We start from the raw sequence: 25,807 nt of genomic DNA, 5'->3' as shown, positions 1-25,807 counted from the left end.
GTCCATGTTATTCAGGAGGATATATCTGAATCAGCTGCACAGAATGTAAGTGGATCCATCATTCTGTTCAGCTTCTCAGTCACCAGTTTATGTTACTCTTGTATAGGACCAAAAAAACCTACGGAGAGAGTCTCTTAAAAATGCAAGAGCTGTATTTCTTTTTAAATTTGTACATTTTCTGCAGTGTACTGTACAAAGAAGACAGCAAGAAGAAGAAGAGGAGGAGGGGAGCAGAGGCCGGAGATAATAAAATGTAATAGGCCATGACTCTGACGGAAGAAGGAGACAAGAGGCGGTTTTAAGTGCATCAGTCACCAGATAGACGGCATAACAGATCAGCTCACAGATTTCACTAAACACAAAAGCATCTGTCATCACCAATGAGCGATGCCACCAGTTCTACGTCAGAGACAAAACACTTCTCATTTTTTGTATAACTTGTGCTCCTCTCTCTCTTACAGTCCACAATGGGACATTTTTCCCATTTTCCCATGTTTTATTTAGAGAGATTTACAACTAGTCTAATACACACACACACACACACACACACACAGCTTTTTAAGATTTTTAAAAAAGAAGTTTAAAGGGAACCAGACACATTGAAAATGCGGTCAAATCTTATGGCAGCATATTATAGAGCTGGAGGAGGACTACCCATGTATTCATAGAAATCTCTGCTTCTTCTCGGCTATGTAGTCAGGTGGGTAATTTGTCCTGGAACTTTAAGAGTCACGGTCGTATTTTTTTTTTTTTTTTTTTTTTTGCAGAAATCAATAGTCCAGGCGATTTTAAGAAACTTTGTAATTGGGTTTATTAGGCAAATATGCCATTATCTGCATTTAAAAAGCCTTTTCCCAGGTCCCCCTCCCTCCTCTTTTCCAGACACTGCAAAATATCAGGAAATTGTGACTTGTCGCATCAGACGTACCCAGTCTGGTCTATAGAGAGGGGAGGAGGAAGTTAGCTGACAGCAGAAAGCAGATAACAGAGAATTACAGTCATGGAGCTGGGTGACAGCTGTAATCAGAGCTCAGAGAGGTCAGTGGTGACTGTCAGAGGAGATAGAGGGTGATTTATTTGTAGATTAAGTCTTTGTTGTCCTGTTTTGGTCTTTTATTTAGCTCTCTCCATAGGAGAACAATGAAGACAGGGGGGAGAGCTTCAAACTGCTTTTTCATGACAAAAACGCATTTTTCGGCTAATAAACCAAATTACAAAGTTTCCTAAAACCGCCTGGACTATTGATTTCTGCAAAAAAAAAAAAATAAAATATTTCACGACAGTGACACTTAAACTAAATATCCATCAACTCACCTCCTGCTTTAAGGGATGACGCCTACAAATTGGACTATATATTTAACGTAATGGGGATCCCTTAAAAGCAGTAGGGATATTCTACTACTTTATGATTGGAGAGGAGCACGCTCAAGTTTGATCGTTTGAATATTGGTAAATGAATACGTTGGAGTCTGATAAAACATGGATAGAGCCTATGGCGTATCGCTGCATCCATGTTTTCCCAGACTCCATAGGCCTCCCAACTTCTTCATTTTCCAGTATTCATGTGCTTAATGATGGGATTTGAGCATGCTGGAGCTGTGCTCATCTCTTTTTATGATCTGTACAGGTATCCCACTAATCTGGAGAGTAAAGCCTTGACACTGCAGCCCGCCACAGTCTCTACAGTGTCACCCATCACATAGCCGGTGGTCAGGCTCCACTGTGCTGAAAACAATGAAGGGATCAGTGCTGGTTCACCCAGGATTGCTGGAGGTCCAAGAGGCTGAATGAACCCCCATCGATCAAGAACTGACGCCATGTCCTAGCGATGTCAGATAGGAGTATCCTCTTAATCACTTCAAAATATACAATTATTCATCTAGTGTTTGCTGTGTTTACTGTCACCTACATTCTGGAACTGCTACACTGGTGGATTTTATGTTTTTTCCTTGTTGTATTGCCATTTTGTTTATACCCAGAATTGGGAAAGCTTTAAGACCTAATAGTTTTTGCATTTCTTTTCTTGTATATTGTTTAGACAATCAGGGGCAAAACATGTAACCATAGTAAAATCTGGAGAGAGGCCCTACTGAACAGTGATGTCACAACGTAAGATTACTTTACATAGTGATGTCAGAGTTCACAGATAATGCACATAGTAGCCAAAGCACGCGGTAGGGGGCTAGTAATGATGTCATAGTAGAGGAAGCGCTTAAAGGGGTAGTGTAGCGATTTTCTTTTTCTGCTTAATTAACACACATTACAAAGTTATATAACTTTGTAAGATGTGTTAAAATGCGGTCTGGCCCTTTACACCTTTACCCCCCCCCCCCCCCCTCCACCCCGGAAGTTAAAGTGTAACTGTCATTTCAGAGTCATTTTTTTGAAAACATTAAATATCAACAGTTCAAGTGATTTTAAGAAACTCTGTAATAGGTTTTATAAACCAAAGAGTTTCCTTCTGGACTGAAAAAGCAATCTCCCAGCCTCCCCCCTCACTTCAGAAGAAGCAGCATTTCTGTCTCCATTATGTGGCTATGGAGAGGGGAGGGGCTGTTAGGAGTGACGGAGCACGGAGCAGTCCAGCACAGCACAACACCCTGCAATCTTCTCTCAGTAAGTTCATAGATAAGCACTGACCTTTCTGACCCCCGAATCCTGCGGTTTAGGTGCCCAGACAGTCTACAAACAGCTGACCTTCATGTCACCTCTTCCTGCTCCCTCATCTCCCTCAGCCCCTCCCCCCTTCATAGGCTTACAATGGAGAGAGCAGAGCCAGTCTTCACTGGCTTCTCTGTAATGAAGACGTGTTTGCCTGATAATGCACAGATAAGAAGTCAGGGGGGGAGGCTGGGAAATTGCTTCTTGAGTACAGAAGGAGGCTTTTTTGGCTGATAAAACCTATTACAGAGTTTCTTAAAATCGCTTATACTACTGATTTCTGCAATAAAAAAAAAATATGACAGTTACACTTTAAAAAAAGTATATAAACCAAATAATTGTCGACCCAGTCCTCTTCTCCCGGGCGCCATCTTGGGTCGATGTCGTCACAGCAGGCGGCGGGCCTGGTCTCCTTCCTCTTCGCTGTTTTCCACAGCAGTGAATGGGAGAGAAAAAGGCTGCTGGTGCACATGCGCACCAGCAGGCTTTTCATTGGCTGCAGCACATCACATGGCTTCCAGCTTGCTCAGCCCTGATTGGCTGAGCTTGCTGGAAGCCACGTGATGCGCTCCAACCAATTCACTGCACCCAGACCTGGAAAGGAGTACGGGAGATTCGAACGGCAATCGTCACTGGAGGGATGGTAAATATATTTCCTGTGTGTCTGTGTTTTGTTTTTTTTCTTTTCGGGGGGCCGGAGTACTCCTTTAACCTAACTCTGGCCAAAAGAGTGAAAAAAATGTGCAAAAAAAATTATACACACAAACAAAACAAAAAATATAGTTGATATAAGAACACTGCTCTCTCACAAGTAGACGGGACAGATTAACTCCACGCGTTCCGTCATGTGGACTGATGGTACATTTGCTTTAAATAAATTTGCCCTAGCTCTATACTGTTGCAGAACTACAATTCCCAGCATGCTTTGACTGGCTTTGTCTCCAGTATGCATTAGGTTCTATAGCAGTGTTGCCTAACTTTTTCTCTTTGTCTGTACCGGTGGCTGACGAAGTTGGATGCAACCCCATGGAGCCTTAGAAAGCATGGATAAAGCCTATGGCGTACGGCTATCTTCCCACTTCATAGCAAGAGAAGGCGGCCATCTCGTAATATAGACAGCCGCTAATAATAATCATCATTACCTCTTGTCTATATAACAAGACTGACGGCTTTTCTCACTATGTTAATGTATGAGGAACATAGCCTATGGCTGTATCCATGTTTTTCAGGACTTCCTAGGCCTGTATCAAACTTCGTATTCAAACACCGAGCGATCCATCTCGAGCATACTCAAGTCATGCTCATCTCTATTGTACAGCAATACAGCAATGCTTCCCAACCTCTGGCCCTCCAGCTATTGCCCGACTACAATTCCCATCATGCCCTGATAGGGCATGCTGGAAGTTGTAGTTCTGCAACACACAAAAAGCTACAAGTAGTACCACACTGCTGTAGAACCTAATGCATACATATACAGCCTGCTCCAGGAGACAGCCAGGGCATGCTGGGAATTGTGGTTATACAAGTACTGTAGAGTCACAAGTTCATGAACACTGCTGTAAAACAGATTGCATCCATGGAAACAGCTGAGGGCTATCAGGGCATGCTGGGAGTTGCAGTTCAGCAACCAACAGAGAGCCACAATGCATACATGCAGACAACCTAAGGCAGTGTCCTAGAGGTTACTCTACTGTGTCCTATTGTTACTCGCTCTGGCAGACCCATCCACATATATACCTACAGGAACAAAGCCACCCTGGCGTGAGCAGAAACAGCCTCGCGTATCTTGTGCGTAATTCTCTTTTTACCGTTATATAGATGAAGCTTGCTAAACCTAAGAGTTGGCACACACACACAGGAATCTCAGGCCAATATGAACGGCAGGCACGCTGGAGATGTTTGGAAATGAAACTTTCGTCTTCCCCCGCAGTGAGCGCACACTTAATATTTATGGAGGCTCTGCCAAGAAGGTTTAAAATAAAATTAGGAAGCAATGTAAGTGATCTCATTAGTGTAAATTTCTTGGCACGGCGTGTTTCACAGCCACAGGAAACAGGTTGGTAGAAGGTGATGGCTAATTGAGTTTTCTTCATCATGGGGTTGGCTAAAGCTTGAGGCCAGTCTATGCTCGTCTTCCTGGAATCCCTGTGTGAAACCACCATGTAAATAGACGGATTTTACTTCACACCTAATATTTTCATACGGGGAACGAAGGTTTGTGAGGGAATTAGTAACTAAATGGACATTCTATAAATACGTATTCATTCTGGTATTGCAGGGAAAGTAGTCTCATAAAGTACAAGGTACGAATGGTATATTAATGTGCTGGAAATGAGGGCTGCACAGAACATGGTGCTGTATGTTTCAAGCTCGCTGTGACTACTGGGAAAGGGGAAGATCAGGACTACTAGGAGGAATTCACCATCTTAGAGGAGAGATGAGAAAGTGGCCCCACCATGACTTAACACTGTGCAAAATAACAAACTCCATTCTGCTCCTACTGTTTGGGGCTAGATTATTAAATATATGTAAAATAAAAGGTATACAGCTTTATAATATACCTTTATTAGAGAAGATTTGAGATTATTATATATATATATATATATATATATATATATATATATATATATATATATATATATATACACACACATACATACATACATACACACACACACACACACACGTTTTTTTTTTTTTAATATTGGTTGCACAGGCCGCCACGAATGGCTGTGTTCGGAACTGCAGGGCAGCTGAAGCCCTGGTCCTGGCACTGCTGTAAGCAGTGTTATTTATACTGAGTGTCTCCAATGTCTATTCGAATACATCTCCTGGGGACGATGTCTAACATTAGATTAGACATGATGGGAGATACAGCAGTGCTAGCAACTGTGCTGGGGTTGAAGGGCTTGTGTAGCCCTGCAGTTCCTGACACAGTAAATTGGTGGCAACAGTGAGGCGATGTCGCTTCTTACTGAAAAAAAAAAAAAAAAAAAAAAAAAATTGTAATTTACTTCTATTTAAAAATCTCAAGTCTTCCAGTACTTATCAGCTGCTGAATGTCCTGCAGGAAGTGGTTTATTCTTTTCCGTGTTACACACTGCTCTCTGCTGCCACCTCTGTCCATGTCAGGAACTGTTTAGAGCATGAGAGGTCTTTTATGGGAATTTGCTACAGCTCTGGACAGTTCCTGCCATAGATAGAGCATGACAACAGAGAGCAGGAAGAATACACCACTTCCTAAAGGACATACAGCAGCTGATAAGTACTTGAAGACTTTTATTTTTTTTTTATTAAAAGTTAATTACAAATCTATATAACTTTCTACCATCATTTAATTGAAAATATTTTTTTTCTTGTGGGAGAACCCTTTTAATAAAGTTATATTACAAAGTTATATAACTTTATGAAAATAATAATAATAATAATAATAATAATAATAATAATAATAATAATAATAATAATATAAATTTTATTTGCTAAAGTAGCCCTTTAAGCCACATCTACCAGTTATGCCTGTGTTGTTCTTGAATCCATGTTTCTGGTTATTATCATTACTATTATTACATTTTTTTTTTCATGGCTCGCTGCATTAATTGTGATACATTTACAATGTTGTGCTAAATGTCACACTCAGCCCTGCTTTACCCAAACATAAAACAAGTCAAAAGGTAGACCCCCCCCCCCCTCCACCAGCACAGACTCCCACATGAACACCAGAACACTGTGTATATTGGCATTTCCAATGTATTGTCCAGTTTGCAGCATTCCAAGTTTTTATTTTCTCCAAGAACACTTCATAAACGACAAAACTTATATTCCAAAGTATCTCCTGCAAGTACTAAAAGGGATTCTCTGAAAACTGAGGAGAGCAAAGGACATAAGAAGCAAACTTACTCAGGATTTATTATGTAACACAATATGAATGAATCCAGAAAGGGACAAAACGCATGAAAACAGCAGATATCCCCATGTGTAGCACCAAAAAACAACATTCTGTAAAGATCTGTAAGAATTCTTTTAGTAACTCATTAACTATACATGTGTTCCCCCAGTAATGTAACCTATTACTCCAACAGTGATATCATTAATAAAACTACAAGGTCTATTATCAATGCAACACGTGGGAGGGAAACGTCAAAATTCCTCACATTATTCCCGGACAGCTGAGTTATTCCTGGTGATTACACAACAAGAGATCAGGTCACGTTACACAGCAAAGAATACTAAATAATAATGGAACTGGGCCCCATGTGCAAGGACTGGTGGTGTATGATATTACCCAAACATGGCTGCTCTCCTCCCATTTTTATTTAACTACATCAGTTGAGATTGGAGTACCCATTTAAATGCTACCATAATTCATGTCTTAAAGTGACTCTGTACACACAGTCTCCCCCCCCCCCCCCCCAAACTGCTTGTACCTTCGGATAGCTGCCTTTAATCAAAGATCTGTCCTGGGGTCCGTTCAGCAGTTGTGGTAATTGTCCTAAAAAACAACTTTTAAACTTGCAACCCTGTGTTAGATTGGTGTGGCTTACAGTGTCTTTGCCCTAGGCCTGCACCGCCTCTACATCCCTCCTCTCCATCATTAGCAATGCCCCAGGAAGGATTTCTTCTAATCACCACTTGTCTAAGCACTGCACATGTGCCTTAACTATCAAACACATGTGCAGTGTTCAGACAAGTGATAAATAGGAGAAAGCATGCCTGGGGCATTTCTTATGATGGGGAGGAGGGACGGAGAGGCAGTGCAGGCCTAGGGTACAGACACTCTAGGCCATGCCAATCTCACACAGTGTTGCAAGTTTAAAAATAGTTTTTTAGGACAATAACTTTAACACCTGCTGAACGGAAACCAGGATCTTGGATTAAAAGCAGCTATGTAACAGTTCAACTGTTTTGTTTGTTTGGGGGGGGGGGGGGGGCTTTAAATGAACACCAAACTCGTCCCATGTATTACAAATACAGTCTTGCACAATGCAAAGTAATACAAAATTCACAAGGCTGATTATAACAACAGGACTGACCCAATATTATAGTCGTCTGCTGGTGTACGGTATGTAGGCCATTGGGAATCAAAGTTATAGTGGGCCACCACCTGACTATCCCACACTCTGGTGAAAAGCATAGAGCAGTATAAGCAGATGGCCATCCCAGTGGCCCCTAAATCTGTCTCCAATCGCCTGTTAGAGATGATGGCCCTGTTCACGTTTATTTTGCCATCAGGTCCTCCTTCCATGGCCACGTGTATTAGAATGCAATGACATCCCAAAGGAACTCTTGGAAACGGCATAAGTCCATGGATCTTCTAGCATTTAAAACACAGATAAATTTGACAAATTTTCCAATGACGATTTAGATCCAACAAATGATGGACGGCAACAGTCAAACTGGATGAAAGAAACCTTAGGATGTAGGGAGATGTTTATATCCTTGAAAGGCAGAAGAATCTGCTAAGGAACACATGACCTGCCTGAGAGCCTTGAAGGGGGGGGGGGGGGGGCAGTAATTTATATTGTTTTATTTAAAATGCTAAAATGAAATGTAAATGCTGGGAAGTGCAGGTGTCTGCTATGGAGAGTAACATAATCAACACATGGAGGCCTAAGTGTCATTCTTTTTGCGCCATCATTTTGGTCAAAAAAGGTCAAGCCAATTGCGCTATTTTTGAGCAGTTTACTTCAGGCTGCTTTTAAAATTTTGCACTCGGAGGGGGTATTGTTTTTATTAGCTAGTTTTTTTAGCCAGATTTATCATGTGCAAATGTGTAGCTTTTGCACAAATAATTGCGCAGCAGTACTCCAGTCAGACCCTGGCATTATTTTTTAGCCAAAAAAAAAAAAAATTGTGCTAGATTTATTAAAGCCCATGCTCCTAATGATACATTTTGTGCATGGATCGGAGATGCGTAGCATGTGAAAAGTGCAGAAGTGCAAAAATTATTGCCAGAATTATACATGTGCCCCTTGGACTATGTTTAAACAGTATTTTGGTCAGTATTTCTTAGCCAAAATTAGAGATAAGCGCAAATCAAGCATGCTTGAGTCCATCCAAAGCAGAGTGTATGGAATTCGATTAAGAGTGGCTGCAGGTTGGGTTGGGGCGGACCAGAGCAGAGTCAAACTCTTCTCTAGCCAAAAGCAAGAGTGGAACTGACAGAGAATTATAATAGGTTAAAAATATAAAGTTATAATCCAGTTTCGGTTGAAAATATACTGATCAAACTGAAAAACATGAAAAAAAAACCCTAGCCAGGAACAGACACAATACCAGTGGGTGTAAGGGCTTTACAGAAACACCCATAGAGATCAATTAAATTGAGCTTTATTGCTCCATAAAAAATGCAGTGGGTAAACATGCAAAATGTGTGCAATAAAACAATACCACAGACTTGAGGGTATTTCAGTTTTCCATACATGTGAGCTTCACTGCTCAGCCTGCATGCGCCACTGTTCCTGGCCGGCGCTTAATTGAGTTTAGTATGCAGAAAGCGCGCGTCATCAGTGGAGCGGGAACTGGAGGCAGAGGTGAAATTATTATTCAAAAGGAGGAGGAACTAAGGGGGGTGTGACAGAGCGTGGCATGGCCTGAGAGACGCTACTCCTCTTTGACACTTGGTTATTCCTACCCCCACTGCAGGCTGGCGCACATAGTTACCATTGATGATTGGTGTCCTGTGGTGCACCTTCATTCCGTTCCTACGGCACTGTTCAGATCCCGCTGGTGGTGCAGTCACGTTTGGAGACCCTGACTACCAGCCTCCTTAACTGCAGGCCAGTAAGCGAAGAGATCACATGAGTGCCCGTGGGATTTGAATAGTACCGGGGCACCAATCATCATTGGTAAGTTTATGTGCCAGCCTGGGGGGGGGAGCGGAGAATAATATTTTTTTAAAAAAATAAATCATTTTCATAAGAATTTAAAAATAAAATTCATAAGGGTGGCTAGGAAGAAAAAGAAAAAGGAAGAAGAAACGAAAAACACCTAAACTTGAAAACTTAATGTAACAGTAGTTGAAACAAGATAATAAGAGAAGGGAGTTGAAGGAAACTAGGATTATGTTAGTCATTTCCTCTTCTAGTTCCAAGTTCGCCCAGCAGACCCCAGCGAGGACTTTTACTAGATGCGCTTGTTAGGAATTAATGTAATTAGGGCTGCCAAATTGTCAACAGTAAACCGCTCCAATAGGATAGAATGCTAGCCTGCAGGGAAAGGGCCAGACGAGTAACTGACATCCAGCAAATGAGAAAATTTCTCTGCACTGTCTGCTCATATTTTTGGAAGATAGATGTGCACGAAATGAATGAGCCTGGCCATGTGCTGCTCTCTTGCAACATTCTGTTATGCTTAACAGCTGCGCCTTATTACCAAAAACATCAGCGTATATCCCTGTTTTCTCAAGAAACTCACATGTTAGTTTCATAATTGAAATTTGGAATTAAAAAAAAAAAAAAAAACAGCAAAAAAAAAAAAAAAAGTTGCTCCATAAGACATAGACCTTTGGTAGGTCTGACTTATTGGTGGGACAGCCCAAAAAGTTTTTCTGTAGGAAAGGTGGTGTTAACTGCTGAGCCTCCTTACTCCATTTTTGCCCTAAGCTTAGTGACAAATACTGGGAGCCAGTGGCCTTGTAAGAAGAACTTTCATAGCCATAAAATAAATGAAGAGGACCTGTAGTCAACCAAGTTAAAATGAGACATTACCATCATAAAATAGCTGAGGATGCTAGAAATTCCACGACACATACAGATTATATCATGCTCAATCAAAACCCTCAGAGCAAATCCTCTATCTGCATTACGTCTATTGTAAAATAATTCCATACATATAGAATGTTGTTACAACCAGGGCTGTATTAACAGCTGCTGCTGCCCTAGGCACTAAACCTGAAGACGCCCCATCTACACGCACCTATTGGCGAAACCAGACCTGACCAATACCACCATACCCCCCACCCCCCTGGAAAAGACACCAGATTTACTGGCAAGTCTGAACGGGAGGAGGGAAACTAAAAAAATAAAAAACCTAAAAATTTAGTTTTTTCTGTCCCCCTGCTCCCTGGTGCTGACCTAGGCACTGGACGACGGGTGCCTAGTGGTAAATATGGCCCTGGTTACAACCTGTATTGCATTACACATAGTTTGTAGAGCCACTTAGGTTTTGATGACTGCCAAACAAGTTCCAAGTCAGTGTTAACAGGCCCAAAGTCACAAAAGGCCCTTGTACTTGGTTTATCACCAAATTTCTTTAAAAGTTAGGAAAAAATTTACTTATATATTTTAGAACTCAATGCTTCCTGTATCCCGTAATTTCATTCAATGACTAACATGAACATTAGCTAAAACATAAATTTTCATAGCTGCCCTTTTACATTTAAGAAAGTGAAAGATTAAAAAATATCAGGGTATGTGGGACGTTGGGCGTGGGACATGAAAAAAGTCTAAAAAGGAACTAAGACAATAACAGATGTTAGGAGTGGTGTCACTCGAATGAAAACCACAGTGACAAAAAAAAAAAAAAAAAAAAAAAGCAAACAAAAAGGACATATAAAATGTGTGGTTTGGAGGAGATGAAGAACACCCTACAGACACAGATATTTGTACAAACCCAGCAGCACTGGTTACACACTGTAGGATCTGACCGTATTAATTATTGCACATGTATCTGCCAATGACAAATCACCAGCGTAAAAGAGTCAATGGGCTCAATATACATTTTGACTGGGACGGCTGTTCACTAGCTGTTTTTGCCATAGGCAATCCTGTCTCTGTCCCCAGTAATGAGCCCATAGTGGTACCTAAAATTAGAAGCTTTTACCCGATGATTAATCGCACAGTTCAGCTCAGATGAACTTTCATTCCAATATAACTTTAGCTACTTATGCTTTGTTCAGGGTATGTCATAACAGTTCAAAAGGGATTAAGATCAGATCACAAATAAGATATTATTACTCACAATGTTTTTTCTCACCGTGTCATGTCTGTATGAGTGTAATAAATCTGACTTTAAAAAAAAAAAAAAAAAAAAAAAAAAAAAAAAAAGGTGCATACAACACACCATGGACTGGGTACTGCATACATAAAAGATTGAGGTAGTGTTGTATTTAGGCACTCTTCATTGGTATATGCTGCAAATCCTTGGAAACCCTCTGTAATTTATGGTAAACAAGTTGACCGAGTTTTTGGGCAACAACGGTGAAGTGCCAAAAAATGCAAGACTTCGGCTTCAACATGTGGTTAACACATGGAGCAATTGCAACACTCTTAAAGAGGATCTGTGGAGAGTCCAAAATTCTTTTTCTTAATCAGTCTGTAGCCTTGACTCCAATGGGGGGGGGGGGGTTACTACCTTTATGTTAACCCAAGTGAAAGTGGTTTTTGCAATGCTTTTGCCATGCAGTCGAAACTTGACAACTGGACTAATCCACCTGCAGATCCACAGCAGTGCCAACTGTACGCCCACTGGGTATGAACCAGATTTCCGACATTATAATTATACAATATGTAAAAGTAGTCTATGGGTTGCCTACCAACCTACTCATGTCTGCAGGTGTTACGCCTCATTCACACGATCCTCCTCTGGATCGTGTCACGGATCCCCTACCAGTGCAGCAAGGCGGCCATATCTGGTGAACAAGCAAGCCGGCCAGCACGCGGGAGTAGGTGAGTAGTCAGATGTAATGACAGAAGTGCACATTATGCGCTCCTTTCATCTCTGCTGCCGGGGGGGGGGGGAGATCTGTGCCACAATCCACACTAGGACATGTCCTATTTTTTCGTGGTGTGGATCGCAGCATGAATTGTGTGAATGGCTGCATTAACTTTAATGATTCCTAAAATTGTCTGTAATTGCGGATCCGCCACCATGGATAGGGGACGTGTGAATGCAGTCTTAGAGGGAAATAAGGAGCAGATTTCAACATGGCCGATCCTTTGTTCCTAAGGAGAGAGAAGCTGCATTTTAGCTGCTCCTTAAACTAATTTGTGTATGGGCAACTTTTAACCAGGATTTTACAAGATGGCATTGCAGATATGCACCATTCTCAAAAATGTACCAGTAACTTACTCAAAGTTACACAGTAGTCTTGCAAAAACACAAGTGTCTATCAACTTTTTTCCATCATCTTTTCAAAAACACACATAAGAGCTCACTTCAACATAAAGCACACCAATATATTTCCTGCACCTTCAAAAAAATTCAGCAAGCAACTTCAGAGAATCAGAAAGTAAGAGGACTCCACCCTTTCAAATTTGGCTTTTATGGTTTTGAGGTGGAAAGTGTCAGTCGTCAAGTACACAAATTTTATCAACGGAAAGAAAAAAAATAACCTTTTGGTTTCCATGTAGCAGTTTTGCCTAAATTTTAGCAATGGAAAAAAAATCAACTACATATAATACAATTGATTTACATTATTATGACCACGTCTTATCTTTGACATTGGCATCACTTAGCTCATAAAGGAAGTCGTGAGCTGGCTTGTATTTTTGTTCAAATGGCATCAATGCCATGAAAGATGAACGTTGGCATGAGAAGACAACATAATACAGTGGAGCAGCCCCATTCATAGGGTTCAGTTGGTGTCCATTGTGTAACTGACTGTCCAGCTAAATTCTTCTTCTTCCTTGATTGGAATCTGCGACAAAGGACCCAAATGGACCTCCAAACCCAAATGTGAACAAGGCCTTAAAAAACCATTGGTAAAATGTTTTTTTTTTCTTTTTTTATAAAAGATTATTTGCATGCTATCAAAAGTATTTCTTAATAGTTTCCCTTTAAAAGACCCAGAAAGAAGAAACACTTGTTAAGTGTAAGGGATTAGGAAATTCCTAATAGGACAATTAGCTGTAACACGTTCTCAAAGTCATAAATTTAAAGACAAAGCTTTAAATCTCTTAGCAAGAGAAAGATCCACGGTAATAAAAGAAAATCTTTTAATCCCATTGAAAGCAAACAAAGCCGCATGAGATGCTTGGCTTCACAGAATGGTAATCACTGAACGGTAAACTAAATCTAATGCAGCCCTCAATTGTATGCATTGCAGTCACAGTGAAGGAGGCAAAAGGCAATCTATAGTTGTGATACATGAAATTCTCCCAAATAGTAGAGAGAGAGAGAGAGAGAGAGAGAGAGAGAGAGAGAGAGAGAGAGAGAATACTTACCGATCCTCGTGCCCCCATAGCACTGCCTAAATGATAGCTGACAGCGCCACCCCCAGGATCTCCCGCTGCTGCATTGGCACATACCCTTTTAACTAATAAATTGCCTGCTCAGCCAATCAGTGACAGGGGTAAGACTCCACTGCAGTCACTGACTGTCTGAGTGGGCTATCCATCAGCGGGGCCGTGATATTCAAGCAGTAGGACCAGGGGCAGCAAAATGCAAAGACGACAGACCAAAATGACTTCCGGCGGCTGTCAGAGAGAGGTAACAGTGGCGCTATGGAGGCACAAGAACAGGTAAGTATTTTTTTTTTTATTATGTCCACGCATCAAATCTTAGCTTCCTTGAATCATTGCAGTCTATGGACTGTAAGACTGTCCTGAACTGTCAAGATTGAGTTTACTTTCCCTTAGATCATATTTAAAAAAAAAAAAAGTAATTAAAAAAAGGTTGTAAACTTAACTCTGGTACTGCATTTGCAGAGTGCTGATTGGCTAATATGGCAGCCAGGGGCCTAAAAAAAGGCCTTACAAATCATAAAGAATTATACAAATAATAAATGGATCCTCTTCTAGAAACCCAAGTCCTGCATTTTTGTGCCGGGCTTAAAAATGTCCCCAAATCTCTGAGGATTTATGTAGAGGTGCAATACCTCTACATGCATCCTGTGCGCACCGCAGCCTCTCCGTGTACATAAAGTGAATGTTACGCCAGCTCAGTGCTGGCGGCGTGAGTTTCCTTAAAGTTTCCTTAACCTGAAGCCACGGATCGAACGGGGCAGTCATGGGAAAGCCAGTGCCGCAGTCCGTTTTTCCTGTGCATGGCGCCGTTCTATGGACCGGAACCGGCCGGTGCTCAAGCACTGGAGGTAGGCCGGCCCGCCTCCAGTGGGAGGGAATTCCCTCCCCTCTATTGACGCGGCTCCATTCATTCTAAGGGAGCCGCATCATACAGGGGAGGTAATTCCCTCCCACTGGGGGTGGGCGGGCCTACCTCCAGTGCTTGAGCACCGGCTGGTTCCGGTGCATAGAACCTTATAATTATACCAATAAAAATAAAAACACAACTTATTCTGCATAAATAAATATTATAACAAATACTGCATATAAATAAAAAAAGGTTATGACTGATCTGTCTATGGGACTGAAGGCACCGCCAGACCTCACAAACTCACTGCATACTGTATGAGCTGCCATTGACAGGGATAGACTCAGCTATCCATCAAGGAGGGAGAAAGTACGGGGAAAAGCAAGATAGAAGAGACAGACGTTGCTGCCCGAGGCACCGCAGTGACCTAGCTGTGCCTCTATGATAGAGATGAGCGAACCGGCCGAGGTTCGGGTTCGTATGAACCTGAACTCTCGGCTTCTGATTCCCGCTGTCTGCCCGCTCCATGGAGAGGGTGGATACAGCCTGAACCTCAGCCGGTTCGCTCATCTCTATTCTATGACTCTTTGGTCTGGTAGTAAGAGGATTTTTTTTTTCTCTATAGCATCAATGAAGATGCTCCATACAGGTACAATACATGCTATATATACACTGTATGCAAATGTCAGCAGCTATGTAAATCCTGGGTGACAGTAGAACCCCTAGGTGACCCCCTCTACTTACTCTTGAAAAACAATACATTTCCATTGATTTCAATAGAGAGATGATCCTACACATGTAGAAATGTTTTCCCTTATGGACAGATACAATCTATTTTTATCACAGACATGTATGGTAAACTTGCTGAATTAATTCACGTGTAATATATAAAAAAAGTTATGAATGAGCAGCTGCTTGCAAATACTAAAACAGATAAGCTGAAAATAAATCTCTTATCCACTGCCAAGGCACTCTCGCAACAAATTCCTTTTGTGAATTACTCTATAAAATTTTTCTAAGACGTAAACCAGAGGCAGCGTTGTCTCTTAAAAGGCAAAGGAGTTTAAAAAAAAAAAAAAAAAAAAAAAAAAAAAAAAAGCATGCAAGGACAACAAAAAAATAAAAAATATGATAAATAAAAGATACAGCAGCAGCAATAAATTTAAAGGGGTTATCCAGCGCTACAAAAACATAGCCACTTTCTTCTGGAAGAAAGAGGCCATGTTTGTTCTAATGCCAGACAACCCCTTTTTTATTTGCATACTTTCTCCAAAGAAAAGATTTCTTAGGTAAAAAATGCTTCCCTGTATCTAGAAGCGCTCATACACCAAGCCTATCGATACTGCTGGTACTGGCCCAACTACCTTATGTATATGGATCCCCCCCCCCCCCAACTTTACTGCAACAGCTAATGTTGGCTAAAATATTGATCAAGGTGAACTTCTCCTTGCATGCTCAACCAAGCCAAGTGGATGATTGGGGGAGTAGGGGTATACAGACAATTGGACTCATTTCCTTAAGAATGCACAACACACACATTAGCGTAAAAAAACCCCAAAAAGCTGAGATTTTGGCGTGCAACATTTATTATTTTCCAGGTCCAGGATTTAAGGGAGGTGGGATGGAGCTGGCCTAGTACATCTTCAGTGGGAGAGCATTCCAGACGTAGGGAGCGGTCAGTGTCAGGGGAGATGGAATGAGCGCAGTGTAAGGTGCAGAGAAGGAACTCGGGTTTATATTTAGACATTAGTGAAGAAATAACAGCTACAGCCGTTTGGACAAGAACTAAAAGCATTTAATAATTTTACGTAAGAAAGGGAAAATCTAGAAAAAAAAAAAAGGGGGATGTAGCCGGACAGATAGCAATTTAGGCTAAAAAAAAGATTGGAAAAGTTTTTGTTGAGCTGGAATCAACAGGACCAAACTAGTGTCAGATTTTGGCGATTAGTGGCGAGTTCCTTTGTTAATACGGAAGTTCAGGTTTCCTCGGATACCAAAACGCAAAGAGAACAAGGTTGTGAACAAGGCTCTCGCCAAAATGCATAAACAATGATCCCGCATTGAAAATAAAGCAAAGTTTTTAATCCACTTAGGTGCTGAAAAAAAAATAGTTTTTTTGGATGCTGACCTTGTGCTTCGAAGTCATTTGTGCACTAGCTGGCTTGTTGCACGTTTGGGGATACAAAAATAATGTGCACAACCCCCACTGAATCCAATAGGGGTCGCACGCCTTATGGTCTCCAAGGACCCCTAAGCTGATGAAGGCCATGCTTGGCCGAAACACGTCCTGGTACCATATGTTTGCTACACTACAATAAAGAAGCATAATTTACTTGGCTCTTCCTAATATCTTGGTATCCAAGGAGACCCGAACTTCCAGATTAAATGAGGAACTGACTTGGCAGCGGGAATCGGGAACTCTTCAAACTAAATCCTCTGGTTATGGTGATGGTTGGAAAAGCTAGCATAAAATGCCTCACTATGCCCTTTAACTAAAAAGTTTAAAACACAATGAAGAATACTCACTACACATTCATATTTGGTGATGACTTTCCCTGGTGGTCCCTGAGTGTTCTCCTTGCTTTGTATTAAACAGGAAGCTTTGCTGTTTAATTATATGAGCTCACCGGTAATAAATACATCCTCAAGGCTCGTAGGTTTAACACTGGACGCAGGTGTTTAGTACAACTAGGTCAACAGTTCAGGCAAAAAAAAAAATATATATATATGAGTGTGAGAGGAACTACACCACCGGCCTTTGATCAGGGACGTGAGGTCGTCATGTTAATGATGTAAGTACATCGGTGCATGAGACAGAAACATAGATGTCAGTCACACAGCAATTAACTGCTAAAAGCATAGCAAAAAAAAAAAGTCCATCCACGCACAGGACATAGTTGAAAGGAAAAAAACAGCATATGTTCTAGTGAACACAAAACTCATCATAATATAAACATTATCTAATAACCTAAAAAATTTAGATGAGCAAATCGCTCATCTGAACAAAGTGAAGTGCTTTATTTGATTGGTATAATCGGCTTATCAGCCGCCTGCTTTTCAACTCTGTTCTCTCCCTGCCACTCCTTCCCGGGTGCCGGAAAAGCTGGATCCAGTCCTGAGAAACCTCTTCCAGTTTCCCAGGACTGGATCGAGCTTTTCCCATCACACAGGGTAGTGTCGGGGAGCGGAACAGAATTGAAAGGCAGACGGCTGATAAACCGCTTGCAAATCAAACTAATCGCTTTAATTTAGACGGGCAATTCGCTCATCTCTACTAAAAAAAAAAAAAAAAAATTAACTTTATGAAAACGTAAAGCTGACCACAGACATATTTCACCTGCCTGATGTCTGGATTCCGTAAGTATGGCTGTTAGTCACATGATGTGAAGACAGTCAATGACTACACAAATTGTAGTCTGTCACCATGGAAACACATTAGGTCTGGATAGGAGCTGTAGACACCTAATGGTAAAAGATTTATTTATTTTTTAAACAAAACTATTGGCAAAAGTGGCTTTAATTTTTATTCTAGATGTTTTGCAGTAATAATAAAAATAGTTGCAGATAACGTTAACCCCTTAAAGCTTTTACAAAAAGGGCAGAGCTGTGAACTGTGTAGACTGGAAGTACAAATTTTACAGCAACAATGACGTGTTCCATTGAGTTCAGTAAAACTATATTCACCATCTATTCACTAATACAGGAAAATACTAAACAGGTCTTCCTGTGAACTTGAGATTCGGAAGAAAAAGCATCAGTGTATTCAAAACTTTTCCTCTACTGAATTTCGGACAGTTTGTGTGGCAGCTACATATTCAGTGCCAAGAACAGGACCGGATCTTTTCAGAACAAAGCAGGGAAGCCCTTCTTAAAAAGAAGAAAAATCAAACTCCAAACCCATGTTGTCGTCACACATACGTACACAGTTGTTTAGCCCTGACTTTGTGCCCATTGGCGTCCCGAATAATTCTGGCGTGTCCCTTATCATTCTTGTCAAACTGTACAGTACTTCCACAATATTTTGTGATACCATTGTCTAAGAGGGCAGCACAATATAAGGGATGTTTTGCGGAACTGCCCAAGATCAAGCTTTGTGACATAGCAAATTGCGTAGAAAAGACGCCTTCCTAGAACTGTACACACAGTTAATAGGCTCTTCTTTTAATCACCTGTTTAGCAGAGATGAAAGGAAAAGCTCTAATAACAAATCAACAAGTGTTTGAAATGCACTTAAAAACAGCAAAACATTATATAGACTACTCTGCACTGGAAAGGAAATCCCTTCCAAAGCTGCAACATGTCCATACAGACTTGTAGATGCTTTGCATTCCTAAGTCTGATGGATTTCCTCTGGGTAGGTAAGAACATTGCTGGTTGTTCACATTGATATCTATCGGGCAGCCGTCACATCAGGGCAGATTTATTTAAAGGAGAAGTCTGGTAAAGGCAAAAAAATATTATGGGTAGGGGAATAAAAAAGCAAATGCTTCCCACTCCCGGAGCCCTTGCTGCACAACATCACAGAGCTCCCGTACCCCCCGGCTGTCATCTTTTCCCAGGTTCCGGGTAGGGCATGACCCAGGCTCAACGTCACAGATGGGTAGGGATTAGCCCGCTTAGCCAATCACTGACTGCAGTGGTGTCCCGCCCCAGTCACTGACTGGCTGAGCAGGGAATCAGTCAGTCGGGTTGTGATGTACCAGGAGGGGTTTTTCCCCTAACCCCTGCCTGTAAAAAATTTTTTGCAGAAGAGTGGAGGTTAATTTAAGGGCAGTAGTGTTGCTATAAAAAAAAACCATGGCAAATATTATGGAATTTCCACACTTCAGGCTGAAATTGATCATTCTCTGGCACAATTGGACACAAAAAAAAAAAAAAAAAAAGTTGCACGATTTTTGTGCACAAATTTTACTTTAACACCAACCTCTTATTTCATAGGTTAGAGAACATTCCGGCTTTATGAAACATTCCTCAAACAAATGACATTTTTTTAAAATTAAGGGTATATAGGGTTTTTTTAGATCAAAAAGGTATTCCATATCCGTGTTCGGTGCAGAACGTGTGAATGCGGCCTAAGGCTGGGTTCACAATATGTTTTAGAAATAAAAAAAAAATGAAAAGAAAAAAACTAACATAAAATGGATTGAAAAGACGGATACATTTGTGTGCATCCGTTTTCAATTGATTTCATTTGGTGTACGTTAAAAAAAGGATGCGTTTTGATCCCTTTTTTAATCATGGAAATCAACAGAAAAAAGGGATCAAAACTGATGCATAAAAATTTATCAGTTTTCAAATCCGTTTGCCGAAAAGTAGTGTGATCCCAGCCTTTCAATGTTTTTCTTTGATTTTAGAAAAATAAGATCTAAAACTACACACACCTTCCTCTACAGCTCTGTTCACAGTACATTTTTGTGTGCATCTCTTTTATTCTTTTTCCATTATAAAAAGAAGGATCAAAAGGCATACTTTTTTTTAATGTACACAAAAACTTAGTTGACCACATTTAGCGGACGTTAAAAAAACAGATCCATTTGGAGACATTTTCTTTTATAATGGAAGTTAATGGAAAAACGAATCAAAAACAGATTGCAAAATTGTAGTGTGAACCCAGCCTAACTGTAAAACAGTACAATTCTGTAAATATCTTCTTGTAAACTTGAGGTTTCAGAGAAAACCCATCAATACATTCAAACTTTTCTTCTACTAAATTTTGGACAACTGTAATCCAGCTTAGAGTGGTGGCTACATATTCGGTGCCACATACAGGACCGGATCCCTTCAGAACAAAGCAGGGAAACCCTTTTTAAATGGGATAAAACTCATAAACCCATGTTATAACACATGTACACAGGTCTTTTGCCAGCTTTTGTTTTTGGAGACTACGGAACGGGAGGGGACAGAACAAAACTTTTTAGAAGCCACATTGTTCCCTCAGGTTGCAAAATTTTCACCTTACCTCTCCTAAGTTAGCACAACATGAAGGCAAAGTAAAATTACACATATGCTTAGTAGTAGACATCAGCCATAAAAAGTATCATATAAGGAGGCAATTGAGGCTGTAATCGGGAAACGCATCGGCTATGTCCATAAGTCTGGAATCCAATGCTATGATGTTTATAAGGTCTCGGGTAATACTTTAGTCCTAAATCTTGAACAAACCATTGTTTTTCCTTAGCAGTTTGCCTGGTATATAGAACAGAGCTTCTTACGTGCTTATGACATCAATGCAATTTACCATATTTTTCAGCTGAATATTTTTTTATGTCACAAAGTGATGAGTCACAAGTGTCAGTGGGCTAACAAAGGTTGTAATGATTACTCCCAGACGAGGCGTGTGTATGCAGGTCACATATTAATACTGTAGTCATGCTGAGAGGACAAGAAGCTGTCCTCCAAGGAAAAAAAAAAAAAGGAAAAGAAATAGACGGGGTGGTTTACTTAGGGTAAGGCTAGGATTTAATGTTGTAAAATAAAAGCAAAACACAGGAAGCATACGTCCATTATGTCATGGTTAAAACTTTTCTATCTATAGTAAATGGTTATTCCAATCTTACGTATGTAACATGTAACGTTGCCGGACGAGACGCGTCCTGTTGGCTTCTCTGCTGTGCTCCATGCTCATCCTGGGGCTGCTCATGTCTTCTACACCTTCTGCTGCAATGACATCACTAGCCACTAGGGTGTACAGGCGGTCAATTGCTCTGGATGTGTACAGGCAGCTTCTCTCCACCTGCTACTGCTACCACCTTCAGAATCCCCTCCCCCATCTGAACGTTATTGGATTAAAAGTGAAGGTGTGTTTCTGCTATTCTGCTAATTTTGTCTGTGAATTCTGACCTGTTCTTCGGATTACACTTATGACCTGACCTGTACCACGTACCTCTCCTGTTGCCGGCTCGGATTGCCTGACCTGCCTTGAAAGCCCTGATCCTTCACCTATCTGCTAGGATACCAGTCTCATCTCTGGTACTGTGCTGACTCTCCTGTTAACAACCCGGCTTGTTGACAAAGTATACTCTTCGTGTTTCCCGATGCCTTCCACCAATTCTGTCTGGTTCTTGGGAAACCATCTGCTGCCCACACCAAGACCACACTTGTGGAGAGACCTGGTGTCTTCTTGCTGCAGAAGTTATGCTTCCACATCCTGGAGCGAAAAAAAGGGTAAAGATCAAGAGGAGACATAGACCCCACTTCTTGCTGAGGCTGGGACCCCAACTGATCCAGGGCCATCTTACCCATTGGGCAGGGTAGGTGGCTGCCCGGGGGCCCTTGCGTCTTAGGGGGCCCCTGCCCTCTGGGACATACCTGTATTTTTTGCTTTATAAGACGCACTTATAAAACTAAGTGCGTCCTATAAAGCGAAGACTGCTTCCAAGAAGTGCTGAGCACCGCAAGGAAGCCGTCCCGCCCGCCCCCTGTATTGCCGCTCACTGTGCATATGCATAGTGAGCGGACCTGAGCGACCCCCTCCGCCCGCCCCTTCTATCGCTTCTCAGCTGAGCCGATCAGAAGCCCAGGAAAGTGCAATGAGCAGCACTTTCCTGGGCTTCTGATTGGCTCAGCTAAGTGGCGATAGAAAGGGCGGGCGGTCCAGGAACTCACCCGTCCGCCGGCCCCAGCAGCTGATGTCTCCAGTCAGTGCGCTCCAGTCATCCTCCAGGAACAGGCAGCGGGGTACAGAGATGCTGCCTGTGTCCCGGAGTGTTGTGCAGCCTCTATCATTCATGATGGAGGCTGCAGGACACTTCCGGAACAGGCAGTCTCTCTGTACCCCGCTGCCTTTGCCGGACGATGTCGGGAGTGGCGCGCTGACGGGAGACATCAGCTGCTGGGGCCGGCGGACGGGTGAGTAACTGGTTTGTTGTTTTGGGGGACACTGGCTACTATAGGGGTACTGGCTACTATGGGGGGCACTGGCTACTATGGGGGGCACTATATGCAAAGATGTGGGGGATTTCATGGCGGCGGTTGGGGGGGGCCCAATTCGCACCTCTGCCCAGGGGCCCATAATGCTGTTAAGACGGCCCTGAACTGATCACAATACTAGAGGACAGGACAGTTGTCTCCAACGTACATGGTGCAAACGCATGTTTACCCCCACTTCATTCACTTTGCGCCTTGGACTCCACTTGAAATTCTGCCTGTCCCATTGATTCAATGGAATTTATCAAGCGGTATTTCTCAATGGTATTTCTCAAGAATTGACCGTCTATTCTTTGGGCAGATGGCGCTTGAGAAATCCCACTGAATTAATGGGACAGGCAGAATTTGAAGCGGAGTCCGCGGCGCAAACTCCGGTTGAAATTCTTTGCCGATTCCGAAGTGTGAACATACCCTTAATGGAACGTCTGAAGGTAGGTGAAGAACAATAGAGAGTAAACTGAATGGTGGCCAAGCATATACACCGCCATCCCATTCACAAGTTTATCCCAAGATTTAAAGGGGTGTTTATGACAATCAGATATGCTAACCAGAACACATCCCCAAAATAATGTAATCTTTGCCTGCAGAGGTCAAGAACACATCCCCTACAAAACAAAACTTCAGTGCAACAAGGGCAGATTGAACAAATCATTTCAAAACATCTATGAAGTATCTTCGAGAGTCTTACTGAATACAGTTTTATGTCTGGGAAATTATTTCCCCTACAAACAGATGAAATCTCATCTTCAGGAATGGTAATCTGAGAAGGTAACAGTCTGGAAACTGGTCATCTTCTAGTAAAATGTGTTTGGAGCACGTACCCGATGCCTGTCATGTCGTCTTGTTAGCAGTAAAGTAACGGCATAAAAATACATTTGCCTCCTTCATGTTCCCGACTCGACGTCTACTGGGGTTTTAAAACCAATTTTGTAGGTTAGGAGCGCACAATGTAGAGTATAAATCTGGTCCCGACACCATTTTATATACATTAAAGAGTAAATCAACCCAAAATGTAAGTTTTCCTAAGCAACCAGGACCTATGCTGGGCCACAAAGCGGAAATCTGCGGATAAACCCAAAGTTGTTTTTTTTGGAGATGATCATTAAAAAAGAACCAAAAATCTAACATGCCGAGTGTTCATGTAACTCCAAGACTGTTTTTATTGCATAATATAAATTACAATTATGCCTGACATCATTTTCCTGCTTCCAAGCTCTTATGTGGTAGTTGCCAAAAACTGAACAGAATTTTCACGGACACTTAGTAAGTGAAAGATACAAATCCCTCCGAGTCATATGTGACTCAATTTATACAAACAAAGCTCTGCACAAATAATCATGACATAATCTGAGCATGATCAACATATAATCCGATTGCATTTTGAATAATCTTGTTTAATAGGCGGCAGAGCAACACTTTGTATTTCTCTGGACTAACTGTTGGTCGAAAAAAAATTCAATTCAAATATTCAATTGGTTGGCCATCACAGAAAGTCCTCTATCTGATGGGTCGGCGAGAACAAAGATATACTGTATCTGAGAGAATGATCGGCAGCTTGGTCTATAATTTTTTTATATATTTTTATAACATATCTGACATAAGGATCGACAGCTTGGTCTATCATTTTACAATTTTTATTTTTTTATAATAATGTTGGGACACGGAGAAGATTTTGAACCTGCCCCTATGTATGTGTACCAGATATTTATTCAAAATATTCTATATTCTAAAGCTACTCCAAGATTTTAGATGGTTACTTTCTACTTTTTGGCTTGTGGTTCATAGTCATTCTGTGAAGGTTATTGTACTAGATGACAACTTCATGGGTTCAATAGATATATCAACTGATAGCTTATCTACTGAAGGTCAATTCCCAAATCTACTGAAGGTCAATTCCCAAAACAGAGGAAGCTAATTATCTGGTGTGTTAGGGGTCCTATACACCTTTAATATGAATTGTTCACAAGGTTTCACTCCTGTCCTCTCATACACAAACTTTTGGCACAGTAAAACATCCCTGTGTTCCCTCTAGGTCTGGCTTAGCCATCTGAGACCAAAAAGGACAATGAAATATCATCACGCCCAAACCCCTATCTTAACAAATATCATCTATTGGTGGAGAATCTGGAGGGCCCCCCCATATACCCGGTCCCGAACCCAACACCAGCAGTGGGTTTGGCCGACTTTTGTATTAAGTGTATGGAATAGTTCAAACAAGTCAAATGCAGATTTCAGTGCAGAATCCTTGCCAAATTCTGTATCAAATTTACCTTGACAATAAAAATCCTATCAATTGATAAGACTCTAGGCAAAAGGATGGACGGCAGGGCCATCGGAGACAGATGACGGACATGCTTGGCAGTTGTCCACAGTGTAATAATGTACAAAAAGGGCAGTAGCCATCAAGCATCATACCATACCAATTCTCATTTCATGCTACATGTAAGTGAACAACACACTAAGCAGTAGCAAAGTAGCAAATTAAACCATAGCAGACGTCTATAGACTTGCCTTTTGTCAGGCCGAAACATGTTCACGTAGAGACAATATATTAAGAAGTGCTTTCGTCCTTCTTATAACAACAATGTTCAGAACTTCACTCACACTGTCAACCACATGGAGCAATTTAATTGCCATTTCTTACATCATAAAAACCCCTACTGCTGTGGGTAAATGTAGACGGCATATCACTTTTCACATCAGAGAAATCCTAATACCAAACGCTTCCTCTGCTTCAAAAAGAACAACACAGTCTTCAATGGCTGAAATACCAATCCCTAAGACTTGTTTTTCTAGATGACGTCAATAAAATCCAAAGTTTGTATGTAATATTAACTCCTATTTTTTTTTTTTTAAGGAGACAAAATATGAAGGAAACGTCAGGTTCAATCTGAGGCATGTTATTTCTAGACACGTCTGAACAGCAATGGTTGAAGTTATGACGCTCCATGAAGTCCTTTAATCCTTCCATTCCTTTAAAAGGGGTTATCCAGTTAAGACAACCACCCATTTTTATTTACTCTTAATAGGTAATTCTTTGGGTTTCCCTACTTTTTCATCTATCCACAATATAAATCATAAATGTGTGATCTCTGTGGATCCCGTCATTGGGCCCCCCCACCAATCACTAGTACAGAGTCTCTGTTTTTGCAACCTGCCACTCAATTTATTGTAGCGGCCTAAAGAGACG

The 25,807-nt window shown here is 41.3% G+C and overlaps 1 protein-coding gene across 1 annotated transcript in view; it reads right to left on the bottom strand.

The window, feature by feature from the left end:
• GRK4 (G protein-coupled receptor kinase 4) overlaps positions 1-25,807 on the bottom strand; it is a 152,737-nt gene that overhangs the window by 108,611 nt on the left and 18,319 nt on the right. The gene's annotated exons all lie outside the window — the stretch shown is intronic.

The sequence above is a fragment of the Dendropsophus ebraccatus genome, chromosome 7 (assembly GCF_027789765.1).
Source record: "Dendropsophus ebraccatus isolate aDenEbr1 chromosome 7, aDenEbr1.pat, whole genome shotgun sequence".
In the NCBI taxonomy this organism is placed as follows: domain Eukaryota; kingdom Metazoa; phylum Chordata; class Amphibia; order Anura; family Hylidae; genus Dendropsophus; species Dendropsophus ebraccatus.
The sequence above is the reverse complement of the archived record's forward strand: the minus strand, read 5'-3'. Positions and strand labels throughout refer to the sequence as shown.